Source organism: Bactrocera latifrons, unplaced genomic scaffold (assembly GCF_001853355.1).
Source record: "Bactrocera latifrons isolate USDA-ARS-PBARC rearing strain unplaced genomic scaffold, ASM185335v1 scaffold_251, whole genome shotgun sequence".
Classification (NCBI taxonomy): Eukaryota; Metazoa; Arthropoda; class Insecta; order Diptera; family Tephritidae; genus Bactrocera; species Bactrocera latifrons.
Genome location: NW_017536086.1, coordinates 144,788 through 170,283, shown reverse-complemented (window position 1 = coordinate 170,283; position 25,496 = coordinate 144,788). Strand labels below are relative to the sequence as shown.

General features: G+C 34.2%; 1 protein-coding gene across 1 annotated transcript in view; it reads left to right on the top strand.

The window, feature by feature from the left end:
* LOC108969411 overlaps positions 1–25,496 on the top strand; it is a 105,877-nt gene that overhangs the window by 46,939 nt on the left and 33,442 nt on the right. Inside the window, exon 2 of the mRNA XM_018934106.1 lies at positions 14,800–14,874. The gene's annotated coding sequence lies outside the window, so the exon portion shown is untranslated. The remainder of the gene's footprint in view (positions 1–14,799; positions 14,875–25,496) is intronic.

The following is a 25,496-nucleotide window of genomic DNA, read 5'->3' as shown; positions in this document are numbered from 1 at the left end:
TTTGAAAACAAAAATTTTTAAAAATAAAGTTTTTGAATTTTTTTTTTAATAAAAATATAAATAAAAACTTAAACATATTATGCCAACTGGAATAATTTCAACAATTATTTTATGTTTCGATTTCACGAATATCTCTTACCACAGAGTACATATCTTACAATTGCTTTGTGTAACGTTGTTGTACATCAACTCTATGATCATTAAAAAAATATTTAGAATTTAAATAAGTACAGCGTATGGGAAACATCTATGGAGAGGAAGATGCAACAGACACATGAGGAGCAAACAAACACACCAACAACACGCAAATGTGCCACAAATCTAGACAGTCTGACACAAAAACGAATAACAGGCAGACGCTGACACATCTATGTAGCGTAATTCAAGCGCCACGGCCATATATCAATTCACAGCAATTTTATTTTACGAGCGTGCAACATATGAAACAACATGCCCCACATACATACAGATGCATATGTAGGCATAAATGCAATAAGACAGACACTTATTCATATATTTGTATACAAAGCGTTTAATTGAATAAAAATAGAAGCTATACGTGTATGTATGTTTGTTTGTGGTTGTAGCTCATGGAGCCGAAAGAACTGTTTAAAGTAAAGCATTATTAATAGCAGATGTTGCATGCGTAACACTCACTACACTTATCAAGTGCACACACTCCCATACACACACACACAGCCATTTGCATACCATTCCATGTGTGCGTGCGTCGTGTTAAAGTACCGAACGCGCTTGTAATTGGGGGTTTGAGGCGACAAAGTTAATAAAGCATTTAACGTGCCACATCTGGTGCGCAAATGTTGCGATAAAGCAGCTACAGCCATAATGATCGTTCCACAAAAAATATGCATATTGTACAAAGAGAAGAAAAATTAAAAAAGCATCATAAAAATGTTGAAAAGAAAGCAGTTATAAAAACAAATGAAAGCGCAGCTTTTGGCAGTGGCAATGAAGCAACGCTGTTAATAATAAAATCTGTGCATCTGTGGCACAAATGTGTAGCACAGACGCCTTAAATCAGCAGCTGCTGGAGATTTACTTCACATTTTTTTGTTCTTTTGGTTTGAATACAAATAATTTTAGTGGCGGAATTTCATGCCACAAAGCATACTCACATATGCAGCCATACCACTACTGAGCGCTTTCATTATTCAATTAAAATAAAGTGAATAAGCGGGGTAATAATAAAATGCATAGATATGAAAACAAAATGTGTGGAAATATTGATTTTATGGAGTCGAAGTTGTACTGTGGGTTCAGTCGAACATAAACTTTATACAAAACTTCTATATGTTTACGTATTGATAATCGATTCTTTTAAGAAGAAGAAAAAGTCAATTCGAAAAAATTTAAAAAATTGTTCGAAAAAAGAAAAGAGAAGAAGAAAAGGAAAAAGCGTTCATTTCTGCCCGATAACATTTCAAAGTAAAAGCCCCTGGCCTATCATCGTAACACCCATTTTTTTGGCAAGATTTTTATTTTTTATTTTTTTTATTTTTTAACATAACGGATTTTTCAATAAAAGCGCAACAAAAGTTTTTCAATCTGCAACTCTGCTTCCGCCGTTTTCCAATAGATTTCTCTAGGATCTAGTCAAGCACTGGTCGATTAAATCGTTTTATATCGATCTTGGACATTTGTGTCAACATTAAGGTGGTATTCTAGTCTAGAAATCAAATTTTTTCCAATTTTTTGAATTTTATTAAAAAAACATATATATATATATTTCTGCTATCTATTTGTTATGGTGTTTTTATTGATATTTTAGGAATACAGAAAAAAATTTTACAAAAAAATATTAAAAATTTAAATAATTAGAGGGGGAGAGACAGTTGCAAAAAAATGGCGCAACCTGGTGACATTGATCCTGACTCTCCTGGTGGCCTGAAAAAAAAAATCAAAAGAAATTCTTAATCAGTAAGGATGCTGTTATAGTCCCTACCTCAGGGAACACAAAAAAAATTTTTTTTTTTTTTTTTGAAAATTACGACTGCCTGGAAATAAAAATCATTTTTACGCTTTTTTTTCCAAATTCCTAAATTTGTTTAAAATATTAAAAACAATAATTTTGACAAGATGCTGGTAGGAACGATAAAGGATTATATAAAGAAGGTTCACACAAAATTTCAATTTGTATAGAACTTGAGATAATGCTGGTACCGTGTGGAAAAAAGTAGTGTCGAGAAAAACGCGTTCAAAAAAGTGAGTCAAATTTCAGGCATTCTAAGTCATTTATTAGTGCGCTAGGTACTGCGTTACTTAAGTAACTGTAGCTCTTAAAATAATTTTAATTTTTAAAAATCCTTTGGAGCATATTTTCCTAAGGATCTAAACTTTAAATATATGAAAAAAATGCAATTTTTCCAAATTCTAGAGTAGAATATCCCCTTAACCCAACAAAATATTTGTAGAGATCTGTTTGTATCCCGAACTTATTCTCAACTGAAAAAGTGGCATTCTTTTTGAGCCGAATTCTCCGAATTTGCGGGAAATTTTGCTTTTCTTTTTTAATTCCAAGAAAAGTACGCCTGAGGACCCGTTCACGCCTTACTGAGGCTAACACAATCATAGATAATACTACGCTACTACTACCAACTATAACATTTCTATTAGGTATTAAAAAAAATATACAATTTTTGTAAAGCAACTTGTGTTAGTTTGCAAAAAAATGGATCATAAAGCATTTCGTGTGTTAATTAAGCATTGCTTTTTAGGGAATAAGGGAAAACACTTTTGAACCGTTTTTATACAATAAAGCCTTAAATTTACAAAAAAAAAACGGCGGAAGCAAAGTTGTAGCGTTTATGTCCTCACGACCACTTTGAAAACGTTGAAACCACTCGTGCACTCTGCTACGGGATATTCAATCATTGCCATAAACTTATTTCTTCAATTGAAACGTTTCGGTAAAAGTTTTTCCAATTTTAAAACAAAGTTCGAAGCTCATTTTCGCATCGATAACAAAAACATACTGACACTTAAAACGCAATAACTTCACTTCCAATCGAAATGTCATGAAACTCTCACTGGACAATAGATAAAGATAGCAGATTCTAACGCACCAGTCTGATGGCGCCACTAGGGGGCACTAGATTCTAAAAGATTACTGTTTACTTTGGAACGCACCTTGTATATCTTTTTATGGTGAAATGAACTGAACTTACTGTAGAGAAACGCCAAAACAGTGGTAAAAAATATGGGAGAAGTGGCGAAACAAAGATTTTCATTATTAGAAAATAATGTCTATAAACTGACTTTAAAAATATGAAAGATACTTTTTTAGTATAGTCTCTCAATTGGTATGGTTTTAAGCGGTCACTAATATTCTCGGAAATTAACAAAACTTTATTATAATAAGATACACAGTTTTATAAAATTTACTGATTTATCTCTTATATTGACATTTTGATTGCAATATTCTATAAATACCAAAGTAATCATATTCATTCTGAAAAACCTTAGGTTTGGCATACGTATGGAAGAGAATATTTTCCATTTTCGGCGCCAAGCATAAATATCAGACCCAATTATATATTTTTCAATTTTTGAATGCTATATATTTAGTATATGGCAACTAAAATAAGGCATAGACGGAGTGTATCCATTTTTGAATAAAAGTTGAATGGAGTAGGGAGAGTACTTAGTCTTAATGTAAGTAACATTCCTCTACCGAAATCTGGTCATTACTTGAAAGACGCTTATATATGTACCCTAATGGAAAATATTGTAAGGATTAATCTATCCATATGAGAGGCGAAGAATAGTAACCCTCGCATCTACCTAAAAAATAACACACTAATAACTAGTTGGTCAGAAAAATAAAAAAAAGTTTAAAACCATATCTTAAAAGTACCTTTATTCCGCATTAAACGTTTCCTTAATACTAATGCGATATAGTTATCTATCTGTCAAACCACCCTCGTATATTTCGAAAGACTTTAAGCTGCTTATCATAAGCAGATAGACACGCATATCAATGTGTCAATTAAGTTTGTTTTCTTTACAAAAGGTTGCAATTTAAAACTTTGCTTAAAATTACAACAACGAACGACGATTGTCCATGGCCACTTATGACCTTCGGAGATTTGAGTTACCCATTTTTTATTTTTTTATTTTTTTTTTTTTGTTGCTGTAAAGGGTTATTGTCCTTTAAGTATTTGTCACACGCCACTAAAAGCTCCCAAATATTGTCCTAATTCTAAAAAAGAATATTGCAAAAAGATAAACGCACAAAGTTTTTCTCTTAGCATACAAGCTTGAGCTGTTTTGGTATTAAATTGTTAGGTAACTGGATGGATTTCACAAATTTTCCGGATTTTGTCACTTTTTTCACTCTTCGTTTGTGTCTGCTTTTTCAATTCCATGCCAGCAATTTTGGGCGAACAAGGCAAACAAATCAGTTGCAAATAACTGGACAAAGAAAGCAACTAAAAGTAAAAAGAAAGTAAAGTTTTTCCGACAAAATACAACAACCACAAAGCAGACATTTTTGCATTGTGTTGAAAATAATAAATTTTACGTTATCAGGCAGGGCAAGTTTTTTTGTGCCACCGCACCACTTTTTGCAACATATACATATGTAGTTGTTGCAAGGACATTTTCATGTGTGTGTGTGTGTTTGCATGTGTATATATATATGAACTTGTATCTACAAATAGTTAAACAATCGGCAAATATAACAATGTGTACGCTCTTTATCTATACTTTGTTGGCATTTATTTGCATATTTGTTGCACAAAGTCTGCCAGCAGAAATAAATAGAATATTGTAATGCATTTGAATATAAATAAATTCAGTGAAAATGGTGGAAGAATCGGTAGACAGCAAAGAAAAAATGTGTAAAAATGTGAAATCACAATAGAATTGTACGGAAACTTGAAGCCAATGCAGAGAAAAATAGATGAAATTAGCATGAGATTGTGGGTGTGTGTGTATGTAATATGTAAATGTATGTTTGTGTGAGTTTGTATGTATGTATGTGTTACAAGGATCCTAAGCAAATGCACTCACTAGCCCTCACACACGTAAGAAAACACAGAAACACGCACACACACACACACATACATATACATTTGCACACTCCTAATATATTCCGTAACATTTCCATTATCATCTCTCGCATTCCTTCATTCTTCCATTTTCTTATTTGTGTACGCTCAGTTGTTCGGCACGCTCTGCTCTGCTGGTCATTTCTAAATTTAATTTTACATACATTTCATGCCGTTTTTATTGTAGCCATACACTTCATTTCCTATTTCCAGTTCGTCGCATTTTTTCTTTCGTCTGTTTTTGCTTTTGTTGTTGCAAGTAAAAATATTACTAGCATCACATTTGCTACTACCGAACTGCCGTGACTCCCGCAATTTGTGGGTGTAACTCAGCGACATGCGCCAATGCATTTAAAGCACAAATACTAACTTTATATTGCCTACTTGTAGGCGCATTGCACTATTTGCTTTGCCGATTGTTTGCTAGCAACAGAATGCAGCATGAATGGCCATTTCCATTTACACTTGAATGGTTTTTAGTGCCAATACATACGTTCTTTTTATATGTATGCAAGCACACAGCGATGCATATTTGTATGTGTATGTATTAGTAATAATATGCACACACATAATTACAGTTGTATTAATATGTAGCTGTTTATACAATCGGGTATATAGTATAAAATTTAGATGCCCTTTTTATTGCCTTGTTGCACTGCATTCAGTAAGGCGCGTATTTAGTACTTTTTTAATAATGTAGACATGAAAAATTAGTGTTCGGAATCCCGAATTCTATGCGGCTTCAGATTTCATGGAGTTTTTGAGATTCACACACTAATTTATTGTACTTAATTTCATATATAGATATACATTTTATATAACAAATATTCGGGATTTTAAAAAAATAATTTCGGGATCCCGGAATTTTAAAAATGTTAAATACGCATTTAATTATAAATGTGAGTGCCATAAAACGCTAAATTAGATTTTAAAAAATGTTAGTTTTTAAATTGATATGTAAATAATTACGAGATCCCGAAGTTTTTAAATTTATTAAAAGTATATTTCTTTCCCTTAATGCTCGTATGTGAGTCTACTGAGACCATAAACTTAATTTCGAAACTTTCAGGATTGTAAATGAATAATTTCGGGATCCCGATGTTTTAAAAAATATTCCATTAACAAATTTTTAATTAATATTCAGTTTAGAAATGTAATAATAACACATAAAATTGAGTAGAAGCAAATTGTCATGGCAAGCGCCTGAAAGTAGGCAAAGTTGTTACTTTATTAATATAAATATGTACATAAATACATGCAATATAATAATATTAGAACGTATTTATGAATGTAATTAATGTCAAGTCACCTCATTTATATTAAATTTTAGAGGAGAGCGGTTTGTAAAGATCAGCTCAATATTACGGAATTCAACTAACTTTTACTTTTTAAGAAATATATGAATAAAACTAATCAAATAAATTAATATTATTAAAAAACAGTATGTTAAAAAAATTTCGTAATTTATTTACTTATTTAAATTTGAAAAATATTTCAAAATCAAAAATTATTCTTAAAGCCTTCATATGCACTCCGAATTTCGATTTTTCAGAATTAAAAAATTCTGGTAATATACAAAAAATATCCCGAAAAATATCGGGACCCCGAAACATTAATTTTTCCATAAAAAGGAAACTTTAATATTCACAAATTGTGCCCTAATTTTTCTACCACAAGCATTTCCGTTGATAAAAAATTTCCATTAATCCCGAATAATATAAGGATCCTGAAAAATACATTTTCCTCTAAAACCGATACCAAAAACATTTCTGTCGATTTAAAAAAATATTAGACAATTCCGGAAAATATCGTCATCCCGAAAAATACTGTTCTCATTAGCCCGAATGACCGAAATCTTTTTATATACAATTTTTGCGGTTTCCAACAGCAAGCATTTACAATGAATTAATAAAACTATGTATATACATACATACATATGTGTACATATGAATATTAAAAAATAAATATAACAAAACCCGAAATATAAGTTTTTCCATAAAATCGAAATCTTCGTATGCACTAAAATATTTCACATACCAACCCTCGCCGGCCATGTGCACTACACTTCTTAATTTATGCATTGCCTACATGCAGGCGCACTACCATGGAATTCACCGACTTCACTACCGCTCGCGTAGCCAGCATTACATAACTAGGAAAATATTATTTTCTGGTTCTTTTTCCTGCACTATTATATTTAGTATTTGCCTGAGTTGATCGTTCAACCATCCGACATGCGCTGTATTGATGTTGCCACATGTGCAACATCATCAATGTGAAGAGGTAATGGCTGCTGAACGGCAACGTGATGCACTTACAACTTAAGGTGGGATGGTCAGCTGCACTAAGATGTATACGAATTCGTGTTTTCTTTCTTTTGTTGTTGTAAGGAAATGAGTCTGTTTATGTTCATGTGTCTGTGTGTAAGGAAGCTGTATACCTGTATATAAATACGTATATGTACACATATACTAAAGATGCTAATGGTGTTGTCCATCACTACCCTCACCTAAACACTTCTCAGCTAGCCATCTCACTCTTTTTCTCGTTTTCCGTATCTCCTGCGCCCAACTTACTTATTCCCCACTTTGACGCCATAAATCACAGCTCGGCGACAGTTTGTTGACTGTTATTGCCTTCAAATGAAAATATGCACTAGTAATATAACCGTTCTGCCGGCAACAATAACGCTTTAGTAACATCTTATAACAGCAACAACAACGACGACAGCATAAGCGTATATTGCAATTGCATTTGACAACTACTTTCCAAGCTGTTACATTGTGATGACAGCATGAAAAATGCATTTATTAAAGTGCAAAATACATGGAGTGCACGCCAGCGTAATGCGCAAGATGAATTCGCTTTCGGTTAAGCCTTCGTTGTTTGCTGAAAGAATTTCCATGCCACCTTAACGTTTTCGCAGAAATTGACTAAAGCTGTGAAAATAATCGCATACTTGTGAAAACACTTAAGTTCTGGTTGCAAGTGTATAAGTAAGGTAAAAAAAAATTTGGGGATCGGGATAAAATTCGAGATTGGTTTCGGGATCGACTGTTTACATGTGGAAAAACGTTGGGTATTTTCGTTAGTAAGAAACAAAATTTCGGGATCGGGATAAAGTTCGAGATTGGTTTCGGGATCGAATGTTTACATGCGGATAAACGTTGGGTATTTTCGTTAGTAAGAAAACAAAATTTAGGGATCGGGATCAAGTTCGAGATTGGTTTCGGGATCAAGTGGTTGCATGTGTATGAGTATTTTCGCAACAAATATAAAAAAAAGTAAAATCCATAATTTTTCATCTCATTCGATTACCTGTTGCCATTCTGAAGATAACTACATAATACCACTCTCCTGAAAATCCTCGACCCTATTGGCGAAAAACTAGGACAGTCGATTTTCACAAGCTTCACCCAAAGCGAATAATTCAACATAATCATTTACCATCTTAGGAACAGGTAGTTATCAGTCCGGACTATAAAGTTTATGCTTAAGAAAATCCAAACTAAGCTCCCGGAGTTTCTGGAGAATGACTATTAATATGTGTGGCCTGACGTGCTTCAAACTGAACATAATTCCTCTCCTAATAGCTAAAGATGGCCGTTTCTGAGCGACAATCTAATTGTTAACAGTACATGTCGGAATTAAGGGTGTGGACATAGGGGAATAACTGCTTGTAGATGATACCCTGCCAATCTCTTGTACAAGGTGATATACAGATTACTAGAGCTGTCTATTGAAAAAATTATGGATTTCTTTTTACTAGACCTATTACCTTAAACCTACAGACTGCCTAAGTTAAAGGGATTTTCAGCAATATTCTACCAGACGCCAGTATATAAGATACTGGACAGAGCTTTATTTTCATTTGTTTGGACTTTCGATGGACGTCAAACCTTCGTTGATTTTATGAGTTAACATATGCGCCTCGACTAATAACCCACTAATTTAAAATAAAAAGCTATACATGTCACTCGGGTACTTAAAGTTTGAATTCGTGGTCGACAAAGTTCAACCTAGCATTTTTTAGTATATTTTTGTGCCACTGTTTGATAATGGAAAATGTTTGCTTCATATCCTACCATTCTGATGCCAGACAAAGACTTGGAGAAACTTGCTTGTGGTACCAGTTTAGATTCTTTAGTTACTTAGTCTTCACAATCAGAACATTCAGGAGTGTTGTGGAATCTGATAGTTGTCGGAATCAGAATTGAAACCGATCGAAAAAAGCAGTAGGTGTCATGAATCCCGATATTCCTGGTTTGATATTCGAAACAGAGTTTATATCGGTTTTGGGTGTCACAGAAACCAATTTTATMSGTTTTGCTGTCAGAAACAAATCAAGAAGATAGTCGCACACATATTTGAAATGTAAGTTAAGAAATCAAGTTATTTTAATGTTACGAATTAATTTTCCTTTATTTCTATAGGAGAAAACATAAGAATAAAACAAGAAATGTCTTAATTATTGAGTTTTGGAAAAAAATGCGGATGTTTAAGGGGGGGAGCCTGCTTTAGAGGCTTAAAAAATCGTTTTTTTTTTCTTTTGAAGTTTTTTTGGGAGGGAAATAAGTAATTGATTAAATCGAAATTGCTAGGGTTAATAGTTATATATTTAAACATCATCCGCAAACTTCTTTGATACGAAATTTTTTTACATTTTGCCTTTGGGAAGCAATTGTCAGATGCTTCTCGCATGTGCATATGCCAGACGGCGGGCAGGATTCAGGTCGAGATTTCTACTCGAAACAAAAAATTCAAAGAGATTAATATTATTTAATAACTTATGTTCAAATTACACTGAAAATTTCAAAAAAGAAAAAGTAAAATTATACAAGTTTTTTAAATTAAAAAACAAAAACTGTTTTTGGTCTAAAAAAAAGTTTACTTTAAATATATGTTCAAACTTAACCTTTCTTAGTTTTTTTAGTTTCAAAAGAAGATAATTTAATGCCCAAGGTAATAAACTTTGCCCCATTTCCATATGACGTTCAGTTTTTTTTCTATCCTGCCCGCCAATTAAGAAAAATCGTAAAAATGAATAACGCCCAAATGCGTCTTTGTTCATTCAATAAATGTTATCTCTCAAAATCTTTTTCCTTAATTCGAAAATCATTAAAAATTTCAATAGGATTGCTTCCAAATGTATTCATCTGCAAGTTTTGTCACATTAGTAAACAGCTGATTCGAATATTGGTTCTGCATATGTTCGAAAAGACAAAAATCCAATCAGATTCTGTGACACCATTGAAAATCAGAATTGGTTTGCAATTCTGACAGCTAAGCAATTCTGTCTTGGATTCCACAACACCCCATATTGGCTTACTCTGGACACGCAATCCGCTCAAATACGAAATGGTTATCGGAAAATTCAAGCTGACTAAATCACTCTTCAAATAATTTTCGTCACCATTACCCACCATATATTACATGTATTATATGTACACTCTAAAAGAGTCTTATTAAGACACCTTCAATTAAATTCCACTAATTAACCTTAATTAGAACTTTGCGTGCAATTCATGGAACTTCATTGCATATTTATAGGTAAATCGCTAGAATTTCACCTTAACACAGCAACCATAAAGCGGCTGTCTCGAGCCACTCTCTAATGCATTTGACCCAAATTGAGATATTTGCCGAGTTATTGCACCGCAAGCAACAAATACCGGCGTTACGGGGCAAACATTCACCTGCAACTCTCCATGAATGTATGCAAACATAGTTGCACCTACGCGAACATGCACACACGCTCCATCCACTCAATCACTCGCATCTTTAGTGCCGAATTCGCCTATAAGCCCAAAGCTGTCTCCAAAGCCACCCACTCTGCTCGCCTCTGGAGCAACCAGAATCCACTATATGGTACTTAAATGAGATAACTTGCCAATAAATTCTTAAACTTTGTACACAACTCGAGCGAACCAGCAAACGAACGGTCGTTTTTTGTTTATGCCACACTATGAGGCTTAAAGCCACCTATACACCGTGGCATGCCGCATGCCACAGCTGACGTGCATAGCCATGTTTTCATTATATCCTTTGCGTATTTTGGCAACTACATACATGAATAGCGGCGCAGGTGTGTGCATGCATTTGTGCTTATGGGTGTGTGTGAAATGCGGCAACACGACGCCATGATAAACTAACTATTAGAAAACTGTCATTATGCAAAATTTTATTACCACGAAAAGTTCATAAATGAGTTGAGCTGGTATGTGAGAACATTTTACGACATGTATAAACGCCTTGTAGTGCCTGAATATGGAAATGTTAAGGTTCTTTCAACTAGTTGATATATAAGTTGAAAGTAGTTCTTGAACTAGTGCCTTTTATTCACTATACTCATTATAAATCCAACTGTACTCAGAAGTAGCATTTTCATACGGATAAAGTTCAATAATAGAGGTTGTGGTACAGCCTTTCTGGTTGGGGCCAAGTGGACATTGATTATCCTTCAGAAGGTGGAAATCAAAGCAAATATTATGACTCTAGATGTTAGTCCGCATAGACTTTTGACTTTGCATATTCTTATGCAAAGCGTCTAACGTTGTGATATCATAAGATACGATACGATATTGGTGGCCAACCTACCTGCCCAAAACGACAAACCTGCTCACTGAAGTATTCCCTCAATGAATCCTTTGATTGGTGCGTTGTGTGGGAAATGGCGCCGTCTTGTTGTAACCAAATGCCTCCGAGATGACGAGCTTCAATTTCGACATCAAATAGTCGGTTATCATATAGAGCGATAACGGTCGCTATTGACGTTCTCACCGGCATCAATTTTGAAGAAATATGTACGAATCATTGTACCTGCTCACCACACCAAACCGCTGTTTTTTTTTCTGACAGAAGTGGCAGCTCTTGAATCCCTTTTAGTTATTCTTCATCCTAAATACGTCAATTTTACTTGCTTACAAACTCATTGAGCCAGAAGTGGACCTCATCGCTGAACAAAATTTGGCACGAAAAAGTCGAATCTTCTTGGGACTTTTCAAGACTGCTAAGAGCGAAGCAATGTTGCTCGGGAGGGTCGAGCGGCTTCAATTCTTGCCCAAGCTATATTTTGCACGCTCAATCGTAAAATGCACAAAGTCGTTCCAACTACGGATGCCATATTTTCGTCACTGCGTACTGGATGCGGTCTGTGCTGGGTCTCAAGATGAGCCAGTTATGGTGACCATAAGTTGAGCGAAGCGCCTGGACGGGCGTACCCCGCCTGTTAACCCCGCCAACAAAATCGTTATGTTAAACAATACTAAATGTGCGACTAATCAATGCATTGGGACACAAAATTTTTCATCCAGGATGACAAAAGAGGGTTTTATAGGTGCCGGAGTCAAAATTGGATAATGAGCGTGGCACCGCCCACTTTTAAATAAAATCACATAACTCAGGATCTCCTCGACCGATTTGACCGAATTCGCTATATATCATTTTTATAATAATCCTATACCACACTATAAAAAATGGAGGCAATCGGATTACAACCACGCCTACCTCCTATATAACACAATAGTTCATTTCATCAGATTCTTTAACATTGAAGTATATAAATAAAGCTCCAATTAATGTTTCGGAATAAAACTTTTCTCAAAAAAAATTTTCAAATCGAACCAAACTGTTCAAGTCCCTAGCTATCGAATATGTGGTGCCAGTGCCTTTGGTTGACTCTTTACCGAAAATATTAGTCAAAATGTGAGATATATAAACAATATATCTCAATTTCAAAAGTGGGATGAATACTTCCAATATAGGTGTAAGGGGGTTAACTCCTGTAATATAAAGATTTTCGAACTCGAACAAGAAAGCGAAAGCGAACAACCAACTGATTTTACTTCAAATAGATTGGTGATAGTATGTGGGGTACCATAATGAAACACAGGGATAATTTGATTAATATGTAGCACGTTATTAGAAAGTATTATTGGCAAAAATAGATTAAATCGTGTCGCTCCTACCCTCAAATCAAATATTTTTCTATAAAATTTTGCCAGCACCTGGGGGAATTTCGCGGACTTTGATTCTTGCAAGTTCCAATAGTACAATATGTTCGATTACACCCAAAATTAGATCTTCCTTACTTGTTTTAAATACCAACATACTTTTTACAACAAATCGAATCACCCTAAGACATAGGTAAACGCGAGTATGTTTCAACAAAATCAATTTCACGTCAATGGCATTTGAGAGGAAATCAAAATGTAAAATAGGAACTCATTTTGTATAAAATCCTTGCTCTTGAAGTGAGAGCACCGTTATTATTGCGCTTGAATGGCGATATTCGCTGCGAATATGAAATGAAAAATGAGTTGCACTGGCTGTTGTTGGTGTTGTTGTAAAGTAGTTGCTACTGCCACATACATTTGTACTATACTATATGTTGCTACCGTCAAGCTTATTGCGAGCGATTTCTGCAATTTACAACTGCGATGCATGTTGTTATTGTTGTTAGTGCGTCTACATAAATATATACATATGTAAGCCGTTAAATGTTTGTATGTAATACGAATGTGAGCTTTGCCGTCAGTTGCTGACAGTTTGATTGAAAATACGAAAATCAAAATTTTGACAGATGTGCAACAACGAAAACAAGCGCGTCGAGTTATAGAGCAATGATGTATACAGTCTCTCTTAAATACATTTCATAATGCTATGTTAAGTAGTGTTAAAGTTAAATCTGTTTCAGCATAATTTTTTGGAATACGGCATGTTAATAAGCTTCGAATGAATTTCGCATGAGATTGTGGGATATGCTAGTCAATTAAATTCTTTGTCCAACAAAAATAGCCACTTTGAAATTTTTTTATTTCTATGATAAAGTGGGGTTTTAACAAGAACCGAGGCGACCAATTGACTGTGCTATTTCCTTAGATAACACTTTCACCAAATTGGTTTTCAATAAATCGATTGTGACATTCGCTGTGTGGCCTATGAAACCGTCCAAGTCCGTGTCATCCAATTCGGGGCAAAAATATTCGGTTATCATTGATCGGTAGCGATTCTCATTCATAATAATTTGCCGATCTTGATCATCTCGGAAACCGTTGACGCCGCCGGCCCATAAACCGCAGCAAACCGTAATTTTTTCGGAAGGCAATGGTGACTCATGGAGTACGTGCAGGTTACTGCCTGACCAATAACGGATATGTTGTTACTCTTACTCCACAATAGCGACTATTGTTAGGTCAATTAAAACCTTATCATCGATGACGAAGGCTTTGCGTCATTAATAAAAGGTTAGTTCAAATAACTCATTAAAATATTGCAATCTACAAACTTTTTCTATACCTTTCCCCACAATATGGCAGTCTATATAACTTATATCAGTTACTTCACGACTTACTTATTACATATTGATTTTAGAGAAGAAAATTACTTGAGTAGCTCATGAAATTCGTACCATAAAATGCCCTTCTTGTTTACAATTATATTTGTAGTAATATTGAAAATAATTTCAATCTCAATGACTTATACCAGTTACTTGTTCGATTCAACCTTTTCTTGTTCTTCACATTTACAACAAGAACGTTGTTGCACATTAATTATTCAACCGATTTAAGATTATGCTACTATTTATGATTTATACCAGTTGCATGTTCGGTTCGTCAAACCGCAATTTTTTTTATTACATATATTTATTTGTATTTATTTTATATTAGTTGATCAATGTTTTTATTTACTATTGTATATCTAGCAATTATTATTTTTTACTATTTTGCAGACAACACTGATAGCTATAGCTGCTCGTTAACGGCGATCATCGCGTAAAACTGGGCATTCCAATTAAAAGCAAAATGTAAGTAAATTTCACAATTGTACCGTTAGTCAGAAAATAACGATTTCAAAGCAACTATCTACACTATATTTCTGTGCATGTGTCAGTACTTGTGCGTATCCCCTCGAAACCGCACTAAAATGTAACGGCATTTTACGAGGAAATCAACAACAAAAATTCTAAAAATAAAAAATGAAAAATTCCTAAAAACATAAAATATTGCACACTAATGCATATTCGCTGTTAGCATAGACAGCGAAGCAATATAACATATTTTATTTAATACTTACATATGCCCTGAATAGGGTATTTGTATTCATATAAACGCGAACTGATCCCACAATTTTCGAGATATCGAACCGAAATTTTGCAAACAAGTTTTTCTTCAAAAACAGCTGCTCATTTGGCGGATCCGGCGATATCGGACCACTATAGCATAAAGCTGCCATACAAACTGAACGTTCATTTTAAACTGCTTGTATGGAAAACTTTTTCATTTGACACGATAACTTCACGAAATTTGGCACAGCTTCCTGTCTAAGGCAGCGCTCCAATCTCCAAATAAATGGTTCAGTTCGAATTACTATAGCACATAGCTGTAATACAAACTGAACGAAAGGACTAAAGTGCTTGCATAGAAAACTTTTTAATTTTACGAGATATCTTCACGAAATTTAACAGAGATGATTGCCTAAGGCAGCGCTCCAATTTCCAAAGAAATTGTTCAGATTGGATCACTATAGTACATAGCTATCATACAAACTGACTCATCAAAACTAAGCTAAACACCTATTGTATACCCTTTAAGTAAAAAAAAATGCACATATGAAGGGTATTGGAGCTACCGTGAAGCCGTATTTTTCGAATTCTGATATTTTGCGCACTTAAAGGGACTGGAGTACCGCTGAGGCGAATAGCAAACGCAAAATCCGTTGCCGCCAAGTAAGCCGCTCTCAGTCAGCTGAAAAATAATTGCACACTTCTAATAGCGTTCGTGCATAAATTTTTGCGCTTTTTATTTTTTTTTTTTTTTACTTTTTTGGCGTTTTTGCTTTGAGCGCAACAATAATAATGGCGTTCAACATCAGACACTAGATAATTTGTGTCAAAAATGGTTTTTATGCGGTTTCTCAATGGCTTTTGTACATAACCTATAAAATATGGTTTGCAAAAAATATATATATTATATATAGTGTTAAAAATATCTTAGCTATCTTATGTAACATGGTAACAAGTAGGTGAGTCAGCAAGTGTGCGGTGTGACTTCTTAATTGCTCTTTACCCTGACTATTACTGAAGCTAGCCTGTCATCTTTTGTGCCACAAAATACCCAACAAAGCATGCTTTGGCATATATTTAACTTACCGCGCTTTTAATTATGTAAAAATGGGATAAAAAAATTAAATTTGCCCAACTTTGCAGCTTAAGCAACGACCGCGCATCTTCCCCCCCACAGCGTCAACAAATTTATTCTTATTTCAATAAATTCTTCAGAGGCTTACGCGCTCAATACCCTCAACCAGCTTTTTTTCTTATTTTACGCCTTTGTTGCTTATGCTTTCTGCCGTCTTATACAACATAATACAGCACTCCGCCACTTTTGTCTTCGTGACTTTTACGACGCTGCTGGTTTGGTCCTTGGCATGAAAAATGCGCGGCTTTTTCACTCATTATAAAAACTGTGCACGGGTATATATATGTTTTGGAATGTACGTATGTAAGTACATGGCATCTCAATTAGTAGTTAACACTTCCGTCAGCCATGCCCACTTAGCCCGCCCTCTCGTGAACTGTTTGTGAGCGTTAGTTCATTTAAATTAATTCTTACCCATTCTTTGTGTTTGAGCAGGCAATCACAATTACTTAAATTTTGTTTTTGTTGTTGCAGTATTGTTTTTGTTTTTCCTTTCTTTTTTCTTTGAACCAGTTTCTTTTGGTTATATACAAGAAACTTAAATAAATGTACTATAAAAACTACAACTACAAATATATGTATTCTATATATAATATATGCTGCTGGCACTCAGCATCACACACACACACCCACACACCTAAACACATATGTATACAGACCAGCTTCAAATTTTACGCCAACTGCTCTGCTTCTTGCCCTTCCAAACTCTTTGCTGTTCCTTTAAGACTCTTGAGTACTGCAGTATTTCATTATTTCCCGCACAACTACAACCCTTTTTGCAATAAACACTCATTTATACTCACACATACATACACAGATACTTATATTTATATAAGTGCTACTAAATTTTTTCAATTACTACTTTTGCACTAAGTTGTTACTTTTTGCCATACCTTGCCACCTTCCTTTTTCATTTGCCACTTCCGCTCCGCCAGCATTTTTGCTTTGCCAAAAGAAATTTTCAACATTTCGCTTCTTCTTTTTGCCTTCTGTTTTTTACATTCACAAATTAATTTTTTCTGCTTTTCTTTTTTTCTCGATTTCCTCACTTTTCCGTTTTTTCATTATTCCTTTTTCATTTTCTTTATTTTTTTTTTACTTTTCTGCTTTTATTTTGGCACTCTCTTCGTATTTTTTAGCTATCACCAGCCATTAAAATAAGTCTGTAATAACTAAAGTGCAAAAATCGTCTGTTTCGTTCAGTCATCCATCACTGCACTCTATTTTCATACTAAAATTCAACTTAAGTTTTTTTTAAATATTTTTTAATTATTTTATGATAATTATTTTCAAGCATGACTTAAAAAAACGTTGGCTCAGCCAATAAATGGCGAAGCGCTAAAGCACTGGGCACTATGATGCTCTGGTACATGAGGGTAGTTGGAGCAGTCAGTGAACTTTTGTATACTTCAGATCACAAGTATTTTATTCCACCGTATTTCCTCCCCTTTAGAGTATGAATCTCTCAAATATACAAGTATGTAATGTATAGTTTCCACTTTACTTACTTCCTTTATATAATGTATTCTGAACTCGTAATATTATTCTAGTATCGCTGTCATGGTGCCAGCATAAATCTGTCGCCTTAATAAAGGGAGTATTCCGTCATCTTCCCCGTATGAAATGTATCTTTCCTCGCATATGTACAATGACTCATGTAATATTATCTAGCAATTATTTTTTCAATTTCTAAAAAAAAAAACATAAATTAAATACGTAAAATCTTACCGAATGGTAAATCGAACAAGCAACTGGCATGAACTGGTATAAGTGAGACTATTAAACAATTATGTCATTAAAATGAGGTACCTTTATAAAGCCTTACATTTATCGTACCTTATTGCAAACTACTAAGTACTTTCCACAGTTCTGACACATGTATCATMGTCAGGCAATACTTGTCATCTTAACCATCAATTCACAGACCCAGTTCACTAGATTCTATTCTCCGCTTATACAACTCTTTTTCAGTGTTTAAGAAATTGATTTTTGCTGTTGAAAAATGAGTGCATTCTCATTAAAGGCACTCCTTACTTACACTTTCTAATATTTACCAACTTTCCCTAACCTAACTTTTTCTGATATTTTGTTATTAATAGACAATTAACATTTATGCATCCGTATGTGCGCCATTTATCTGAAATTGAAGGGATGATCTATGATAAGAACTGGAACTAGCGCAGCTTCATTTAGTGGGTATAATTTTTCTTCAGAATTAAATTTTAAATAGTTGAATAAATATGTAGATTCAGTTCAGTATCGCATTTAATTTTACAGCTGATCATTTTACTCGTGCTGACAAATAAATTCTACATTTTCATGTATTTGTATTTATTGTATTTCGCTGGTATGATCCAAAAAACCCAAAATTCGCTGAGGTTACTGAGGATTTTTCGATTTCGGCTCATTTTCGGAGCAGATTGCTGAACAGCTTTGACGTCTTACGAATGTAGGATCCTAGTCAAGTATACCATGCCTCTTGGCACCTCTTCTCGACCTTTTTTTTTTTGCAAAAAATTCACGTATTTTGATATTAGTCTAACATTTCAAGTTCTCACACCGAAACCATTAAACAAATTGTGTTAAGTAGATTCATAAGAGATGTTGAGACCTTCTTATATCTGTCCGATGCCAATAAGACACTGTTTTTTTTTTTTTGTAACTTTGAACCTCATTTACGATGATTTCACAACCTTCACTAAATGGTGTGTGCTATTCTAATAATTTCAAGCGAGCGAACACAGCTTAATTGGACCACTCCGGGTCAGTAGATGGGCAGAGAGGAGCCGCCAAAGTTCGGCTTGACGACTCCATGATCCAAGTGATCCGCAAAGTAAAAGTGTGTGAGGATGTCCGAGTGTAAAGATATGTGTTCTTTTAAAAATCCAAATTCTCTGAGTCTAATCGCAAATTTCGTCGCCATACATAAAGTGCTTGACTATGGTGTCGTAGAACCAGAGGACCACTTTCGGTGAGAGACTCCACATTTTGCCAATGACCCCTCTACAGCAGCAGAAGGCAATAGATGCCTGTTATGCTCTCTTCGATTTTTGGCTGCCATGAAAACTTCCTATCCAGAATGAATCCTAGAACTTTCACTGTATCCGCTGGTTGCAGGCGGATATCTCCCATTGTTGTTGCTTTAAAATTAAAACATTTTTCATGAAATGGCAGTACAACTACGAAACGCAAATAACATACTATATGCTTGCATTCAAAAAACTTAACTGGATATTTCTTCTTGGCAAAATGTTCCTCGAGCTACGTTTAATATTTATTTCATCATATTATATAAAAAAAAACCGAAAATAATTTCATATATAAAGTTTATATTTTCATGTATGTATGTAATTCCGCTTTGCAATAAAGCTTTTTTTTACCTCCCTAACAATGTACATCCCAATAACAAGGATACATTTTCCAACACTTTATCCAATATTTTCCGTTATGGTCGCTACTGTTGACTATTTTACTTCTCCCTCACAAGGTTTTTAACATTATAATGCTGTTACCTGGTTTTTATTGCTTTTTTTAATATCCACGCAGGTAGTTATTGTGCAATATATATTCACACATACATATCTACATACATAAATACTTGCATACACAACGCTGTGGCCGATTCAGACATTGTTTTTATTACTAGTCGCATACGATGGGGGGAATTATTAGATTTTTTGTTTCGGGTATTTCTCTCCTACCCAAAAGTTCTTTATATATGCCATCCGCGTTCATATGTATCTGCGTATATGCGTGGTCACATTTGTGTGCGCATTGGAGATCCCGAAAACTGTATTTCATTGCTTATTCGTTATTTTTTAATTAATAAATTGCTTTGCTGACAAATATTTCATGCCATTGTGATATTGGTAAGGTGCAAAATATGGTATGCCATGAAAGGTAAAATAAAAATGTAACGAATTTATTGTTGCAGCAATATTGGCTTGACAATTTGACGTGTAGAAGCAATTGTTTGCATCGCCAATAAAAAGAAAAGCCAAACAAAAATTTTATGATTAGAAAATTTATATGCATTTACATACGAGTATATACGAACGTATTGTTCAATAGATTGATCACTAAATGCAACACAGCATCTTTCTGTAGCTAAATATAATGTTGATTTTTGAGCCAGGTATCCATAAAGATTAGGAGATTCGTAACAAAGTTTGAGTTTTTTGTTTTTTGTTTGTCAAACACTAACATTTGAGCGGGTAAGAGTTGAAAAAAAATTTAAAAAAATTATTTTGAAGCACCCTAATGAACCCTCTGTGAGTAACTACATAAAAAGTATGGTTAGGTGAAATATGCCGTTTCACATCTACATAACTTTGTATTGGCAATATTTTCTCTTGAGAATCGTTGATTGGAAATTCCATATCAAACCACTTCGGAAGCGCTCATGTGCGTACAGATGAGTATTGATATTTTACACCATATCCAAAGGATATTGCTGCATGTGAGACGATATACTTACGCCGTTATGAACTTATGATTGATTTTTTTGCACATAACATACCCAATGCACGCCTGAGTGGCACTGTGACTTCAAGAAAGTTAATGTATGCGTTTTTATCTTTCATAAATTTAAAAATTAACTTTGTGACAAAGCGTTTGCATATAGTAAATATCCTATGAAGGATAGACTTTGACGACAAAGTTAAAGGCATTAATTTCATTTCTCAAATATGTATACAATAACAATTTTGATATAATAATAATATTTAATAATACTTTTTTTTAACAATTTTTCCTCATTAGGAGAGTTGATATCTATTTTTAATTTTTCGAAGTCGCTCCAAAATGAACTTTACTCGCTGGAGGGTTGTGTTATCTGGGGATCTCCTTCAACCAAATCACATAAGAAAATCGGAATTAAAAAATTTTTTAATAAAGAAAACGCACTGCTTGCAAAGCTCCTCGCATTAAATAATGACGAATCTCTGCCATGAAGGCACCTCTCATAACAAATATCAGCTACCCAGGTGCAGCTTTAAAGTTGTGGAACCTTGCCTGCGTAAATTATTTTTACTTCTGAGTATGGCTTTCAACCAATTTTTCAAAAAAAAAAATCAATTAACTCAGAACAATTAAAAGTTCTGAAGGACTCTTATCATAAAAACGTCAAATTTCGCATGAAATATCAGTGCTATTTCGACACATATGTTACATACATACATACAAGTACATATGCGTGTTACCCACACATTTCTATTTTTAAGTTAGAGATGACAATTTTATAATTTTAAATCGATAAATATATGTGATATCGTATAGAAAGAGCTCAATAAATAATCCAAGTTTATGTTGAAAATATCAGTCAGCGACTTCTATTGATAACAGCATGATCAGGTCCTAAAAATAGTTAACAATCGATGAATATAAGATATTATTTTCAATTATAAAAAATCGAAATCTTCACTATCGACTAAACACTTTGTACAGCAATAGCAGCCAAAAACTGAGCTTTTATTTATAAGAAATTATCTATTTTTCTTCCTAGTTGAAAATCGGTATCATAAATTATTATCAAAATCGTACAACTATCTAAAACAGAGTACAATAATCAATTGCTAATTCGATTAGTTTAGCTTCAGAAATGGAGCGTATTTGTTCAAAATTTGTCAACGTATAAGAAGAAACTAAGCCAAAATATTTCTTTCCCGAAATGAATCGATTCAAAATTTCGATTACTAATCGATTGATATAAAATTATTTCGATTATAAAAGAAAAATATGAAGAAATATAAAGAAAAATATGTATAAATCAAATTTAAGTTTAAATTAAATATCTTTTATTGAAACTAAGAAAAAATATTTTGGTCCGAAACATAATCGTTTCCAAAATATCGGTTATTGGAAAAATCGAAATATAATTATTTCGAAATATCGATTATTGAATAAAACCGATATCACACAATCACCCCTAAGTGCTGTTTGAAATAAAAAATGCAGCAACGCAAAGTATCAAATGAATAATCATCGAAAACTATTCAAAATGTAAAAACAAAAATGAAAAACTGCGATAAAGTCAGTTTGAAAAAGTGTCAGAAAATATTTTCAACGAACAATGCGGCCAACTCAATTCGTTAGTGTTAGTGGAAAAGCGCATAAAAACAATTGTGCAGCAAAATGTGCTATAAATTTGCTGGTGTTTCTCATTCCTACACATATGTATATATATATATATTCAAATGTATATATAACAGTATATGTAGCTGTGGTTGTGTATATCTAGCTATATTTCCGATTTAAGTGATTGTGCATAGACGGTTTATACCCAACGGCATTCATCATCCATAAATTGAGTTGTGTGTTTGTGACCAGTGGTTTCCTGCTAAACTGTCAAAAATATTTCAATATCCAGCAAATGCATTGCATGTCAATTAAGCACTTTTCCATGCATTGCTCCAAAGCTGCCAACTTCAAATTTTCTATGAAATGAAACTCGATACGATTCACATACACAGATCCATATATATACCATACATGTAGAGAAAACCATTATTTAATCTATATGCACACACATACATATGTATATAACAATTTGCATATGAAAAATGATTGACGAGGAGAGAGTAATAAATTGAAAATGGCTAATAAACAAATGACCATCGTTATGTCTCTTCTGTCTCTGACAGTTTTAAACTCTCAAATGAGTTGGAACACAAAATTGCACTAATAAATAAAAATATATGTAGTGATTTTTAAATTAAACTTTCTTCAAATGGCAGTCAATCAAAGAAAAAAATATTGTTTTTTGATTATTGAATTATACATTTATTAAGTTTTTGGTAGCAAAAGGGGTTAATGAACCTTGACTTGAAGTCAGCGTGGTTCATAATGATGCTATAATGGTTAAATCAAGCATAAAGGGACTTTCAGTAAATTCTACCAATCCAATATTTAAAGATTTGGCGAGTTGCAAATGAAATACCATCTGGTTAAATTAGTCCAAAGCCATATGTTTAAGCTCTTTACATAAATTATTTGGCTCAATTTTAAATTAGTTCAACTTCGCACAAATTTGAGTAAATTACGAAGGTGATTAGAGAATTTATTGGGTTTTCAGTTTTTTAATCCTGAAGCCACACTGATAAGGTGCGATCAATTATTCACGGTGGGCTTTAATCTTTCCCAAAGTACGCACGATATTAATAATATAATATACTAATATGCGATGTTGAGGAGACTTATCCGACGGTAGTTGCCACAGATTGTGAGTTATCCCGTTTTGTGGATTGGGTAAATCACACCTAAATTCCAATCGTTGGGCATGCTTTCATCAGGACATATTCTAAAAAGAAGCTGATGCATGCTCCTTACCAGTTCTTCGCCGCCGTTTTTAAATAGCTCAGCCGGCAATACATCGCTGTTTGCTGTTCTTCAGACTGGTAAATGCTATTCGAACTTCTTCATGGTCGAGCAATGGAACGTCTGCTCCATCGTCAATGATTGAGAAATCGTGTTCACCGTCTCCTGGTGCTATGCTTTCACTGCAATTCAGTAGGCTGGAAAAGTGTTGAAACCTTCGGTTAGTCGCAGCATTTTTTCAAGCATTACCTCTGGCGGCCAGCTTCTCAAGTTCTTCATACTCACGCATTTTGAGGTCTCTCTTTTTATACCCTGAACAGGGTTTGTAACATCCAAAAGGAGACGTTGGGGACCCTATAAAGTATACATATAAATGATCAGTATGTTGAGCTGATTCGATTTAGCCATGTCCGTCTGTCTGTATATATACGAACTAGTCCCTCAGTCTTATGATATCGTTTTGAAATTTTGTAAACGTCACTTTCCCTCCAGGAAGCTGCTCATTGGTCGAAACTGCCGATATCGGACCACTATAACATATAGGTGTCATACAAACTGAACGATCGGAATCAAGTTCTTGTATGGAAAACTTTCACACTTCACGTGGTATCTTCACGAAATTTGCCATGGATTACTACTTAAGGTAATAAAACAATCTCCGAAAAAAATGTTCAGATCGGATTACTATAGCATATAGCTTCCATACAAACTGCACACATGGTTACTAAAAGAAAGCACCTGTAAGGGGTATATTAGATTCGGTGCAGCCGAAGTTAACGTTTTTTCTTGTTTTGTCTGCAAACGCGCCTTGCTTCCCTCATCAACTCTCGGTATCTATCCCATCACGCACATGTTGTGGTTGATTGTAACGTTGCTAGGTATGCCATCTGCTTTCTCTCCCCTGCGACCCGGCATTCCTCATCGTATCAGCTGTCCTTTTTCCCTTTCCGAAAACTTATGGTTTCGTTTGCAGCTACACGTAAGGAGCTCGAAATGCCGTCCCGCAATTCCCTATATCATGAGTTGCTGGTAAGTGTTCTCATATATCGGGAATATAAGTCAAGCAGAAAAGCCTTCGAAAATGGTGTGTGCAAAGGTATGCCAAAAATCGAGATCGAGTAGTGAACGTGAGCACCTTAGTTTTTGGTGTATCATCTGATCAGAAGAGACCCGGACTGTCAAAAAGAAAAATTTCACTTATTTTAATAAACATTTTTATTATCGCTACCAAAATAGGCCTAATAGCATGTAGTACAACACTACGGCCAAAGCGGATTTTCCAGTTTCGAAAACAGAGAAAAGTCACATGAAACCAAATCTGGCGAATACGATAATTTAGCGATCACTATCTTTTTGAGTTTGGTCAAAAATTCGGTCACGATCATGTAAGAGAAAATAAGAATTTTTTCGATTTTTGGTTTTGAAATAATTTTAAGCCGAAAAGTCTTCCTCAACGCCAGACAACTTTTGTCGAATTTGCTCCTAGATATATTCTACGGGAGCAAGGAATCAACAATTTTGGAAACTAATCACCGATTTTTATATACATTTTTTTGACTTCTAAATGGACATAACCCCTCAACTCTCAAAGATATGTATTTCCGAAATAAGTAAAAAACATAAAAAAATACTCTAAAAACTCTTAAAACTTCTTCTTTCACATAAAATTAAAGCAATAGTTCTTTAATTTATCTCCTCCAAAACCTTGCGCTCAAATGCCCACTTTATCAGGTAGGTTACGTATACGCCGCGTAGCACCGTGTGAAATACTCTAAAATTCATTGCAAATGTCAAAGTAGCAGCGCTATCTCGCTTTATTTTCACCAACTAATGCTACTAAAAATGAGAAAAGCCATTACTTGCAACCACCACTGACATAGAACCTTGTCCGCAACGACTTTCACCGTTTATTCAG